The 15,000-nt window shown below is 37.9% G+C and overlaps 1 long non-coding RNA gene across 2 annotated transcripts in view; it reads right to left on the bottom strand.

Moving 5' to 3' along the window:
- The window catches only part of LOC141386151 (uncharacterized), a 304,298-nt gene that overhangs the window by 275,152 nt on the left and 14,146 nt on the right, over positions 1–15,000 (bottom strand). The gene's annotated exons all lie outside the window — the stretch shown is intronic.

Raw genomic sequence — 15,000 nt, 5'->3', positions numbered from 1 at the left:
ATATGTGTGTATATATATGTATATATATATATAGCAACTTCAGCTCAGTAAAGCAGGTTAGGCGGAATAGCGCTATTTACTGGTGTTTTGTTGTTAAACTAAATGTAAATTTCTCTATAAATCCCTATCGATGCTGTAAAAGGAACTTATGAAACTGAAAATAATCACATCAATCTTTCAGCGGGAGATTTCAGGGGCTGAACAACACGTCGGTGCATATAACCCATTCATAACAACACAATCTAACATCAGCTTAGCCTGACTAAAAGAGTTTTAAAACAGAACGTGACCTGTCAGTAATACTTCAGCCATGGTGTCGTCCTTCCTCCAGCGTGCTAAAGTAACTCCAGTATTGATTCAGGTTTTTAAAGTTTCAGTTCAGCCTTTGATTTCTCCCGGTCCGTCTTGTGACGGCTCGGCGCTTCTGCAGACGGGTACGCGTGAATGGCGAATCTGCGTGAACAGATGCACAGAAGTCTGAATCTACATTTGCTGACAGACAGTCTGAGCTGCTTATCTGAATTATGGGAGATGCCGGTCCGACTCTATTTAATTGGATGAATGTTTTTTTAGTTTTGTGCCTCACCCAGAATATAAAAATACAGATAAACACATTTAGATCATTACTGTAATCAGCACTATTGGACTGTGCAGAGACTTTCAACCAGCACAACAGCACATGATTCTCAAGACAATCACCTACTGCACCTTTAACTGATGCTCAACACACACAAACCTGTTAACATCTTTAAAAAAGTACAGAGGGTTTTGTGAACCTTTAAAGAACAATGATGCACTGCTCAGTTACTTCTTTAAAAAGATAGTTGAATATAATGTTATACATATTAACTCTGTTTCTCCTATACAGAGGGATCTGAAGTGTGACTGTGGCTGAATGTGTGTTTATTCTGAAAGTGATGCTTCATGTTAAGCAGAGATCTCTAATCAGCGAACGAAACGCTTCACTTTAAACCACACTGAGAATGTTTCGCACAAATACATAAATCACCACTTTAGAGGATCGTAAATGGTTTGGAGGGGAAGAAGAATTGGCCCAGAATCAGAGAGAAGATTCAACATTGAGCCGAGGTCAAGAGATACAGAGGAATGTGCGCAGACACACACACATGCGCATATACAGTATGCACATACACAAATATATACGCACACACATAGACATGCATGCATACACACACATACACACACACACACACACACACACACACACACACACACACACACAAGCGGTTTAAATGTCAAACATTGCATTCCTAATTGAGATGAACTTGGACCCGAAATTAAAAGTTCTTCCAAACAAACAACATGCAGTAAATGCCAGAAGGAAAGCAGAGTGAGAAACACACGACTAAAGGAGCGTCAGGATCTCTCACCTTCAGCACCTCTACACAAGATGCTTTCAGGAGATGATAAACCGGCTGCTGACACACATCTGACACGCATACACACCAAATCAACCTCACCTCATTTGTATTGCAAAATATACTGTAGTAAATGTACTGTATAATATACATATGCTGCATACAGTGTTGGGGAGTTACTAGTTACATGTAACGGTGTTACGCAAATTAATTACAAAATAAAAATTACTAGTAATCTGTTACAGTTAAAAAACATGAGTAATTAAATTACAGTTACTTATGAAAGTGTTAAAGATTACAAATGGGATTACATCTGAATATGTTGAATATTATTATTCGGTTGCTTTGCCTGTTTTTTATAAGCTCAATGCCTTCTGCTAAAGCCATTTATTAAAGCGCTGCTATTCTGATGCTTTTGATTGGTTTTCCGGTTTAATTGCAGCGCACCATGTCTACCAGGTATGCTAATCATCTCTGCCACTGAAAGCTTTAGGTTACTATAACCAGTCTGAGAGCTGCCACCATCGATGAAGAGTTGTAAATATATATATACAATATAATACTCATTTCAGAATATTCCCCTTTACTATAAACTACTATAGTATTTTCCTTCTGAAACACCTGGTTTTATTGGATTTTTGGTTTTGCTGTTATATACTGTAGTTTGCTCCTGTTAGGTACAGCATACATATATATATATATATATATATATATATATATATATATATATATATATATATATATATATATATATATATATATATATATATATATATATATATATATATACACATATATATACATATATATACATATATTTACATATATATATATATATATATATATATATATATATATATATATATATATATATATATATATATATATATATATATATACATACATACATACATACATACATATATATATATATATATATATATATATATATATATATATATATATATATACATGCATACATATATGTATGTATATATGTATATATGTATATATATATATATATATATATATATATGTATGTATGTATGTTCACAGCATTTATATATATATATATATATATATATATATATATATATATATATATATATATATATATATATATATATATATATATATATACACACATATACATACACATATAAAGTTGTTTATAAATGTGTGTGTATGTATGTATATGTATATATATATATATATATATATATATATATATATATATATATACACACACACACACACACACACACACACACATATATACACACATACATGTATATATATACAAACATAGAAAGAGATTATACATTTAAATAAGTAAATATATAGAACTAAAATCTGAGGAAGTGTGTATGCATGCACATTCTGTCTGGGTCTATGTGTGTATTGTGTCAGGCTTACTGTAGATGTACAAAAGCACATATTTCCTGATTATTTCATCCTGCTTTTTTCTTTGAAACTCAACCATTAAATTGATGTGAGTCTCACCAGTGGATGATTTGCTCAGGATAAATGTTCTGTCTGCACTGACACCACCGCCACACACTGAAATAAAGCTGCACAACAGACAGGAATCACTTAACATTCCCACATCGACTGTTTCCTGTTCACAGCATTTCTACTTCCCCCTCCTTTATTTACAGTACGCCTTCAATTCCCAAGCTCCTCTGTTTACCTCACATAACAACATGGAGCTATTAATCACAATCTCTCGCTATTTTACGCCATTTTCCTGTAAACTCCAGCTCTGAAGAACAAACAAAACACACTGGGGTTACCATAGAATCCGAGCTCTCAGCGCATGGGGAAACTAGACGTGATGCTCACACTCAGCACAACACAGTCAGAGGTCAAAGGTCAGAATAATGACCTCATCAGATGACTATTGCAGAATGATAGCTTAGTCTAAAAATTAAAACCAAAGTACAATTCATTGCAATTTTTAGTTTGATCAGTATAAACAAACAAATCAAAAGGTGGCTGGTTTGAATTTTGTTTAATATTAATGAAACACATGTGGTTACACTATTTAAGCTTAACAGCTATACGCTGCCAATAGGACATTAATCAACATTATTTTATTTTGTACTGGATTGGACCGCAACCAAAAGTAGTCCACCAGTTATTAAATCCGCCCTGTTTGAGGCATGTTCATTAAATGCACAAAAACATACAGCAGTATTTTGTTTATGCAGACCGTGTGAGTTTAGATCAGATTCCACAACCAATTTACGCAGAGATCATCCATCAGAGTTTCACATACTTTTGCATGCAGCATAAAAGCAGCTCAACCATCTGAATATCCTAGCAACCTTCTATCAATACCCTAGCAACTACCTGAATACCCTAGCAACCACATAGAAACACCCTAGCAGATTCCACAACATATTTAGGTTGATTTTATGACTCATTTCATTATGTGCTGGGTTGTTTTGGCATTATTAGGTTCAAGTGTATTTGTGCTTACAAGCACAAAAACTTCAGAATTTAAAGAAATGATTCCATTAGATTCCATTCCACAAGAATATTTGCACAAAATAACATTTTGTGCTGTATTTGCTCACTTTACATGTGATTAAATCCACCCATTTTTTTTTTTTTTGTGGCATGTTCATTAAATGTATGAAAACACACCACTTATTTGTTCCACAACATATTTAGGTTAATTCTACTACTTATTTTATTAAATGTGCTCCATTTTCATCCAAAATGTGTCATCCTTTTCTGCCAAAAACAATCACCAGTTATTAAATCCACTGTTTCTGCAGCATGTTTATTAAATGCATAAAAACACGCCACTTTTTATTTGCTTATGCAGACCGTGTGTGACTTCAGATCAGATCTAAACTCCATCAATTTATGCAGAGATCCAAAGGGTTCACATACTTTTGCACGCAGCTTAAAAGCAGGAGATGAAAGCAGCTGAATCATTTGAATATCTCAGCAACCTTCTATCAATACCCCAGCAGCCACCTGAATACCCTATTCTCTATTAATTGACTTGTTTTATGACAGGTGCTCAGTTGTTTTGTCACTATTAGGTACAAGTGTTTAAATGAGAGCAGGTTTACAGCACAGACAGTTCAGAACTTAAAGAAACGGTTCATCATTTCTGCCATTACAGGAGAAAACCCATTAGGATTACTTGCAAAAAAATATACATTTATATACATTTTGTACTGGTTTTGGTCAGTGTACATGCATGATTTGCCAGTCAGCAGCCAAAAACAGTCCACCAGTTATTAAAGTCACCGCTTAGTTGTTTATTTGTTCCATTACACATTTCGGTTAACTCTACGACTCATTTTATTAAATGTGCTCCGTCTTCATCACAAAATCTATCATCTTTTTCTGCCAAAAACAGTCACCATAGATCCAAAGGGGTTCACATACTTTTGCACGCAGCCTAAATCCATGACACGAAAGCAGCTCAATCATCTAAACATCCTAGCAACCGTCTATCAATACCCTAGCAACCATCTGAATTCCAAAGCAAACACATAGAAACACTCTAGCAACGCCACAGATACCAGAACATATTAAGGTTGATTCTATTATTAGTTTTTGATTGATGATTATAAGTGTTCAGTTGTGTTGTCATTACATCTTTAAATAAGTGGTCAGAAGGCAAAAACCGTCCACCAGTTATTAAATCCACCCTGTTTAGAGGCATGTTCATTAAATGCATGAAAATGCATCATTTTTTTTTTGTTTATGCAGATCAGATCTAAACTCCATCAATTTATGCAGAGATCCAAAGGGTTCACATACTTTTGCACGCAGCTTAAAAGTGTGAGATGAAAGCAGCTGAACCATTTGAATATCTCAGCAACCTTCTATCAATACCCCAGCAGCCACCTGAATACCCTATTCTCTATTAATTGACTTGTTTTATGACAGGTGCTCAGTTGTTTTGTCACTATTAGGTACAAGTGTTTAAATGAGTGCAGGTTTACAGCACAGACAGTTCAGAACTTAAAGAAACGGTTCATCATTTCTGCCATTAGAGGAGAAAACCCATTAGGATTACTTGCTGGCATTTGGTCAGTGTACATGTATGATCTGCTGGTCAGCAGTCAAAAACAGTCCACCAGTGATCAAATCCACCCTGTATCTGAGGCATGTTCATTAAATGCACGAAAACACACCACTTATTTGTTCCACAACACATTTAGGTTAATTCTACAACTCATTTTTGTAAATGTGCTCCGTTTTCATCCAAAATGTGTCATCCTTTTCTGCCAAAAAGACTCCGCCAGTTATTAATCCGCTGTTTCTGAGGCATGTTCATTAAACGCAGGAAAACACGCCACTTTTTATTTGTTTACGCAGACCGTGTGCGACTTCAGATCAGATCAAAATTCCAGCATCAATTTATGCAGAGATCCAAAGGGTTCACATACTTTTGCACGCAACTTAAAAGCGTAGATGAAAGCAGGCTCACGTTCAGACGGCTGCTAACAGTCCAGCACAAACAACCTGTAGTCAGTCTGATGTGATATTTGCATGTTTACTTCATAACATCAGTGCGAAACACGAGCAGTCGAGTTCATCAAACACACGCGCTTGATCAATCCTCCATCCGGCCGTCCACCTGCGCTCCTCACGACCACCAGCGGGGCCCGCGCGCTCTGATCTGCTGCTTTATTATAATGGATGACAGCAGAGATGAATACAGTCGTATTATTAATGCAAGACTGACAGATCGCTGACGTGAGTTATGGCCGCCTTTAGTTCAGAGTCGTCGTTTCATGAGGCCTTTCACTAAAAGCCATACATAAATGTCACTCGGCGGTGACCATAAACTGTTACACAGGCAATCGGTTAGAAGATTTCCTCTGTTATCTATCACCGTTATTTACTAGTGTTTCTTTGTCAGGCCAGATGGAGCGTGTGCATTTGTACAGTACGTGATGCGGTGTGTTAAACTAACACACACACACACACGCGTTGAGTTTTCATGTGTTATAGGCTCTCTCCCTATATCTGTAATGATGTTTGTACTGTTCAGACTGTGTATTCTCTTCTCTACTCCTAAACTCAACCCTCACAGCAAACACTCTACACCTTACATCTGAAAATATGAGCCGCTTTCATCACGGGGAGTAAAACATGTCCCCATTAGGTCAAGATTTACTGATATTGCTATACTTGTGGGGACAGACTCACTCACTCGAACACACACACATTTACTTACATTCAATTATTCACACACACTCACTCACTTTCTCACACTCTCTCTTACACACACACTGGCACAGACACACACACACACAAACAGACACTCACTTATACACACACACACACAAACACTTGCACTCACACTCACACAATTACTTAGTCATTCACACACACATATACGCACTTTCACAGACACTCACTTATACACACACTTTTACACTCACACAGACACACACTCACTCACCAACACACACACACACACACACACACAGACACAGACACTCACTTATACAAATACACACTCACATAGACGCAAAGTTAATTATTCACACACACTCGCTCGCACACATACACACTGACACACACTCACACACACACACACACACACACACACACACATATTCGCACAGACAAACAGTTAATAATTTACACACACTCACACACTTGCACAGTTACAAAAATACATACATTTACACTTACACAGGCACACATTCACTTTTACTCACACACACACACACACTTTCTTTCACCTGTGCAAACACACTTACAAACACACACACACACACACACACACACACACACTCATACTGACACAGACACACACACACACTCAAACATTCACTCACACAAACCCACACTCAAAAACAAGCGTGCGCGCACACACACACACACACAGACATTCACAAACACATTCACTTTCACTGACTTACTCGATCACACACAAACTTATGCACAACTCACTCATTTACACACACTTACTTTTACTCACTTACTTGCTTACACATTCATTCATTCATTCATTTTTCGGTTTAGTCCCTTTAGTAATCTAGGGTCACCACAGCCGAATGAACCGCCAACTTATCCAGCACAAGTTTTATGCAGCGGATGCCCTTCCAGCTGCAACCCAACACTGGTAAACAGAACACACTCTTGCACGCACTCATACACTACGGCCAGTGTAGTTGATCAGTTCCCCTATAGCGCATGTGTTTGGACTGTGGGGGAAACCGGAGCACCCGGAGGAAACCCACGCCAACACGGGGAGAACATGCAAACTCCACACAGAAACACCAACTGACCCAGCCAGGACTCGAACCAGCGACCTTCTTACTGTGAGTTGATTGTGCTACCCACTGCGCCACCACACAAATATTAACTCACTTTCACACACACACATACACACACTCTTTTCCCCCAGGTGTTGCTGAACGAGGCTTGTGAATGAGGGGTGTTTGTAAAGACGCACCTAAAAGCTCCATTACTATGATAATGTATCGTCGGGAGGGACGGAGCTCTGGGGCAAATGTGGATCTTCTGAAACGCCTCATTTAAATATCAAACCTGCTCATGGAGCGGAGCGGCAACCCTCGACACAGGTGCAGCCCAGGAGAAGATCACTCTCTGATAGTGGAGTCAAACACACACACACACACACACACACACACACACACACACACCTACAGAAGTCACCGGTCACACAGGACACAGGAAAATGTAAAGTAGAAATGAGGTTGCTGTATTCAATATATATAAAATTTACATCACAGAATCAACCTGAATTCATATTTCACCAGCACAAGTCATTGTTATGGCTTAAATCCAAAAGTTTTTTTATTCCAATCTTAAAAATAAAGCTTCCCAGAGGCCTAGCAACCACATAAACACAATCAATCACCCATGCAAATAACCTAGAAACCAACTTAATTACCCTAGCAATCACCATACTAACATACTAACAACCATATTAAAATCCAAGCAAACTTATATCAATAACCTAGAAGCACAACTAAACACCTTAGCAACAACCGACCCTGGCAACCAAATAGAAACACGCTTACTGCCACAAAAACAGGCTGAAAACCACATGGGAACAACCCATTAACCATAAGCAACCTTATAACAATACCCTAGCAACCACAAAAATACCTTAGCAACCATATGAGTATGACCCTAGCAACCACATGATGTTCCTGACAACACCATAACACCATAGCAACCACTCAAACAGCTAAGCAACAACATGGAATCACCCTAGCAACCACCCAGCCTAGCAACTACATGGACACAATCTATCAACCTTGCAAACTTACAGTATACCAAAAACTTTACAACCACCTGAATTCCCCTGCAACAACATAAGAACCTAGCAACCACAAAGCCTAGCAACCACATGGAAACAACCTATAAAAACATGGAAATTTACAGTCTCAAATCCCTAGCAACCACCTGAATTTACCCATGCGCATAACACCCTAGCAACCAACCAAACAGGCTAGCAACCACATGGAAACACCCTAGCAACCACCCAGCCTAGCAACCACAAGGAAACATCCTATCAACCATGCAAACTTGCATTATATCAAAACCCTAGCAACCACCTGATTTCCCAAACAACATCATAACACCCTAGCAACCACCCAAGCAGATTAGTATCCACATGGAAACCCATAGCAAACACCCAAGCAGCTAAGGAACCTCATGGTAACACCCTAGCAACCATCCAGCCTAGCAACCACATGTAAACAACCTATCAACCATGCAAACTTACAAAATATCAATATCCTAGCAACCACCTAAATTCCCCAGCAGCTGCATAATAACACCCTAGCAACCACCTAAATTTCCTTGCAACAACATAACACCCTAGTAACCAAACAAAAAGCCGAGCAACCACATGGAAACACCCTGGCAACCACACAGCATAGCAACTATACGGAAACGACCTATCAACCATGGAAATTTACAGTATATCAAAACCCTAGCAACTACCTGAATTTCCCAGCAGCCGCATATTAACACCTTAGCAACTACCCAAACAGCTTAGCAACCACATGGAAGCAACCTAACAACAGCCCAGCCTAGCAACCACATGGAAACAACCTATCAACCATGCAAGCTTACACTAAATCAAGACCCTAGCAATCACCTGAATTCCGTGGCAACAACCTAGCAACCACTCAAACACCCTAGCAACCACATGGAATCACCCTAGCAACCACCCAGCCTAGCAACCACATGGAAACAACATATCAACCATGGAAATTTACAGTATATCAAAACCCTAGCAACCACCTGAATTCCCCCACAACAACACAACACCCTAGCAACCAACCAAAAAGTCTAGCAACCACATGGAAACATCCTGTCAACTATGTAAACATACACTATATCAAAACCTTAGCAACCACCTGAATTCCCCAGCAACCACATAATAACACACTAGCCACCAACTAAACACCCTAACAACCAGCCGAAAAACACTGCTCCTGCCTCGATGCTGTTAAACAGAAACAACAGAGCCTATATTAAGCGTCCTGATTTATGTATCCACACTGTCCAAACTACAGCGTTTATGCAAAACGCAGCGGTCTGCTAGTGGACGGAGTTTTGCTGGAGAAGCTGAGATCGATATTGGACACAGAGATCATGTGTGAGCCCTCATGTCATCATTTACAAACACGCTATAAACTAATACCACATCAAACACGCCAGCGCTGCGCCTCAGGACATCAGATCTGCGCTCTACATTACTGCCAAACATGAAAAAAAGAAAAAACACACAGCAGAAAATCAATCGCCCACTGCTGCCATATTTGAGGAGCATTTTTAGCATTGCATTGAAATGTTCACTCGATATGCATGCGATTGTGAATCCTGATATAATCCGGCAGCTGATGCAGTCATGTCAACTTTAAGTCAAGTTTATGTCTAAATGCTTACACGGCATATATATATATATATATACACACACACACATATACACACACACACACACACACACACACACATATATATATACACACACATATATACACACACACACACACATATATATATATATATATATATAAATGAAAAGCTTTTCTTAGTTAGAATCTTTGGTCTCATTTCTTGTCCAAATGACTAAAAACTCATAAATCAGAAGCATTTTCTAGACAACTCAAATGTTTTGTCTTGTTTTAGGCAATACGAGTCAAACTTAGGTGTGTTGTTCCCTAAAACATGCAAAATAATAAGATAATAAGATTATTTTGCATGTTTTAAGGAAAAACTCACTTCAGTTGGCTCATTTTTTAAAAACAACAGAATATTCATTCATTAATTTTCCTTTAGCTTAGCCTCTTTATTTATCAGGGGTCTCCACAGCGGAATGAACCGCCAACTATTCCAGCATATGTATAAACAGCGGATGCCCTTCCAGCTGCCACTCAGTACTGGGAAACACCCCTTCACATTCACACACACATACACTTACATACACCCTATAGCGCATGTGTTTGGACTGTGGGGGAAACCGGAGCACCCAGAAAAAACCCACAGGGAGAACACTGGGAGAACATGCAAACTCCACACAGTAACGCCAACACTCCAACCAGTGACCTTAGTGCTGCGAGTCCACAGTGGAAACCATAAGAGAACAAGAGAATATATGTAATATATTACAATCTAACTAAAGGTGTCCCTTGTTTTATTTGAAAAGTAAAATAGCAACACTGATCTTAAAATGTACAGCTGTCCTTAAAACAAGCATGACAACTGTTAAAATTTCAACTTCAAACTTTTTTTTATTCATATGTGTGTGTGTGTGCGTGTGTGTGTGTGTGTGTGTGTGTGTGTGTTTCCATTTTTTTATTTTTTCTATATTTTTTACATTTACTTTTATTTTTATATTTTATTTATATATTTTTTTTTTATATATTGTATTGTTGTATTTGCATTTATTACTTTTTAAAACTTCTTTATCATACTACATAAACTAATTCAGTTTTCAGCTGGGATTTTGGAAATTTGGGAATCAGCATTGATCTTTTCTTCAAAGGTAAATGATTTCAGGACAACTGTGCTTCAAAAACTCTACAAAAACTCCACATTTCTTCCCTTAAGATTAAATATAATGAATGTTCGCAATGTGTGAAGCGCAGATCAGAACAACATAGCTCTTCTTCTGGAGTGCATCTGATAATACCTGCACAAAAATTGTTTATATATATATATATATATATATATATATATATATATATATATATATATAATTAAAGAATTCTTTTTTTAATTATTTCCCAAATGATTTTTTTTTGCCCTTGTTGGTTGTATGCTAGATTGTTTATTTATTTATTTATTTATTTATTTATTTATTTATTTATTTATTTATTTATTTATTATTTATTTTTATTGCAATAACAACAGTGCATTACAACAAATATTATTTCCCAAATGATGTTGAACAGATTGAGGAAATGTTCACAGTGTGTCTGATAATATTTTTTCTTCTGGAGAAAGTCTTATTTGTTTTATTTCGGCTAGAATAAAAGCAGTTTTTAATTTTTAAACCCATTTTAAGCTTAATATCATTAGCCTCTTAAAGTTATATATTTTTCTGATAGTCTACAGAACAAACTATCATTACACATCAACTTGCCTAATTACCCAAACCTGGCTAGTTACCCTAATTACCCTAGTGAAGCCTTTAAATGTCACTTTAAGCTGTATAGAAGTGTCTTGAAGAATATCTAGTCTAATATTATTCACTGTCATCATGACAAAGAGAAAATAAATCAGTTATTAGAGATGAGTTATTAACACTATTGAAATGTGTGGAAAACATCTGCTCTCCGTAACACAGAAATTGGGGGAACATAAGCGCGGGGGCTAATAATTCTGACTTCAACTGTATATAATTTCATTTAATTTATTTATTACTTTTTTAAATCCTTCGTAATGAAACTATGATTTGGAATGGATCAGTTCAGCCTTCAGATACTATTTTAGAAATTGGGAAGCTGCATTGATCTGTTATCAGCAGTGAATGATTTCAGTACACCTGAGCTCATAACAGCCACATTACTTCCCTTCAGATTACATACAGATGTTTCCAATATCTGCTCAGAATAAAGCGCTCTTGTTCTGGAGTGTGTCTGATAAGGCCTGTAAGCGTATACCTGCTCCATTACCGCCCAGTATTGGCAGAACACATCAAGCTAAAGCGGCATTGATTCCAGTTCATTATGTGTATAGCAAAACCAATTTAGCTGAAGAGGCCGAGCTCTCGATGCTCCTTCACCGAGCCGATCGCATCCTAATCCCTGATTACTGTCTGACCTCCAGCACTCAACGCTCCCTCAGTAGGGAACACGGCGTTCGACAGTGACTAAGAAGATCTGGGCATTTTTCCATTGTCATATGGGATGTTGGGAAGGCATTATAACAGCTGCTGCGGCTCATTATATATGCGCTGATTAGTTGCATTATTATAAGTTCAGCGCATGTGAACGTGTGTTATGTAGAGGATGAGGTGATGTTCTGACATTAGGAGTGTGTTAGGGAGCTCTCCATCAAATAAACACAGCCAAGGTCTTTTCCTGCGCTGTTGCATCATTAGATTGTGTTTATACATGCACAATTAGTCTCCTTCACGTGCTTATGAACAAAAGATATTTTAAAAGAAAGCTAAAAACCTGTAACCACTGACTTACATAGCAAGAAGTCCACCCAAGAGTTCCCCCAATGAACCAAATCAACAATCAACTAAATCAACAGTGAGCTGAACATTGACCTGAAGTGAATCAGCACAGAATGATTCAATGTTGAACTGAATTGAATCATTAATGAACTGAACCAAGTCAACAATGAACCGAATCAACAGTGAGCTGAACTGAACTAACATTAATCTGAACTGAATCAACACAGTATGATTCAATGTTAAACTGAATTGAATCAACAATGAACAGAACCAAGTCAACAATGAACCAAATCAACAGTGAGCTGAACTTAACTAACATTAATCTGAACTGAATTCACACAGTATGATTCAATGTTAAACTGAATTGAATCAACAATGAACTGAACTTAGTCAGCTATGAACCAAACCAACAGTGAGCTGAACTGGCATTGATCTGAAGTGAATCAACACAGTATGATTTAATGTTGAACTGAATTAAATCAATAATGAGCTGAACTTGGTCAACAATTAATTAAACCAACAATGATCTGACCTGAATCAACAAATTATGATTCAATGTTGAACGTAATTGAATCAACAATGAACTGAATTAACAATGAGCTGAACTGAACTAACATTAACCTGAACTGAACCAGCCTTTCTATCAGCTGGGACCAGTCTGGCCATTCTCCTCTGACATCAACAAGGCATTCATTGTTGTCTGAGCATTCTCTGTAAACCCTAGAGATGGTTGTGCGTGAAAATCCCAGTAGATCAGCAGTTTCTGAAATACTCAGAGCATGAAATACTCCCTTTTCTTCCCCATTCTGATGCTCACTTTGAACTGCTGCAGATCGTCTTGACCACGTCTATATGCCGAATTGCACTGAGCTGCTGCCATGTGATTGGCTGATTAGAAATCTGTGTTAACGAGCAGGTGGACAGGTGTACCTAATAAAGTGGCCGGTGAGTGTATAAACTAACAAACTTCTTTATTCATTTATTCATTTTCTTGTCGGCTTAGTCCCTTTATTTATCCGGGGTCGCCACAGCGGAATGAACCGCCAACTTATTCAGCAAGTTTTTACGAAGCCGATGCCCTTCCAGCCGCAACCCATCTCTGGGAAACATCCACACACACACATTCACACACTATGGACAATTTAGCCTACCCAATTCACCTGTACCGCATGTCTTTGGACTGTGAGGGAAACCGGAGCACCCGGAGGAAACCCACACCAACGCAGGGAGAACATGCAAACTCCACACAGAAACACCAACTGAGCCGAGGTTCAAACCAGCGATCTTCTTGCTGTGAGGCGACAGCACTACACACTGCGCCACAGCCTCGCCCCCAAAATTCTTTATATGTTTAATAAATTACTTTTACAGTTGACATTGTGTGTGTGCGAACAAAAACATACAACTGTGTACAAAATACACCTCATTTTGTGTGTGTAGATGTGTGTGTTTTACTCATGGGAAACAAAAGCAGGTCAAAGTGAATTTATACAAATGTTCCATATTTTAAGAGAAGTGTTTAATCCTCTGCTTGGATAATGATTATTAATATTTGCTTTCAGAAAGAAGCGGCGAGGTTCTGCTTGTTTAGTTGCACTGTGGCGATGTGTGTGTGCATGTGTGTGTGTGTGTGTGTGTGTGTGTTCAATAACCAGGTCCAGAATCATGCAGGTTTATTTGTTAATCCAACAAACATGTCCCGCTTTGGTGTCTCTCTCGCAGTTTATTTTGATTTGCTCACTGTTTCTTCTTTTTGCGTATTTATGGATTCACTGAGTGGAAACTCGCAGACACGGAAAACACAATTAGAGGAATATTTGTGCTCAAATATTGGTCTTGTATTGGGTCTCATTCCAGCAAAGTAATTATTGAATGTGTGGGATCAAACAGGGCAGCGCGGGCAGGTAAATACTGTCGGCCAGCAGCGCACCAGCTAAATTATTATTAGGGCTTTATTATGAGACC

This window comes from Danio rerio, chromosome 6 (genome assembly GCF_049306965.1).
Source record: "Danio rerio strain Tuebingen ecotype United States chromosome 6, GRCz12tu, whole genome shotgun sequence".
Classification (NCBI taxonomy): Eukaryota; Metazoa; Chordata; class Actinopteri; order Cypriniformes; family Danionidae; genus Danio; species Danio rerio.
This window is presented reverse-complemented; position numbering and strand designations above follow the sequence as displayed.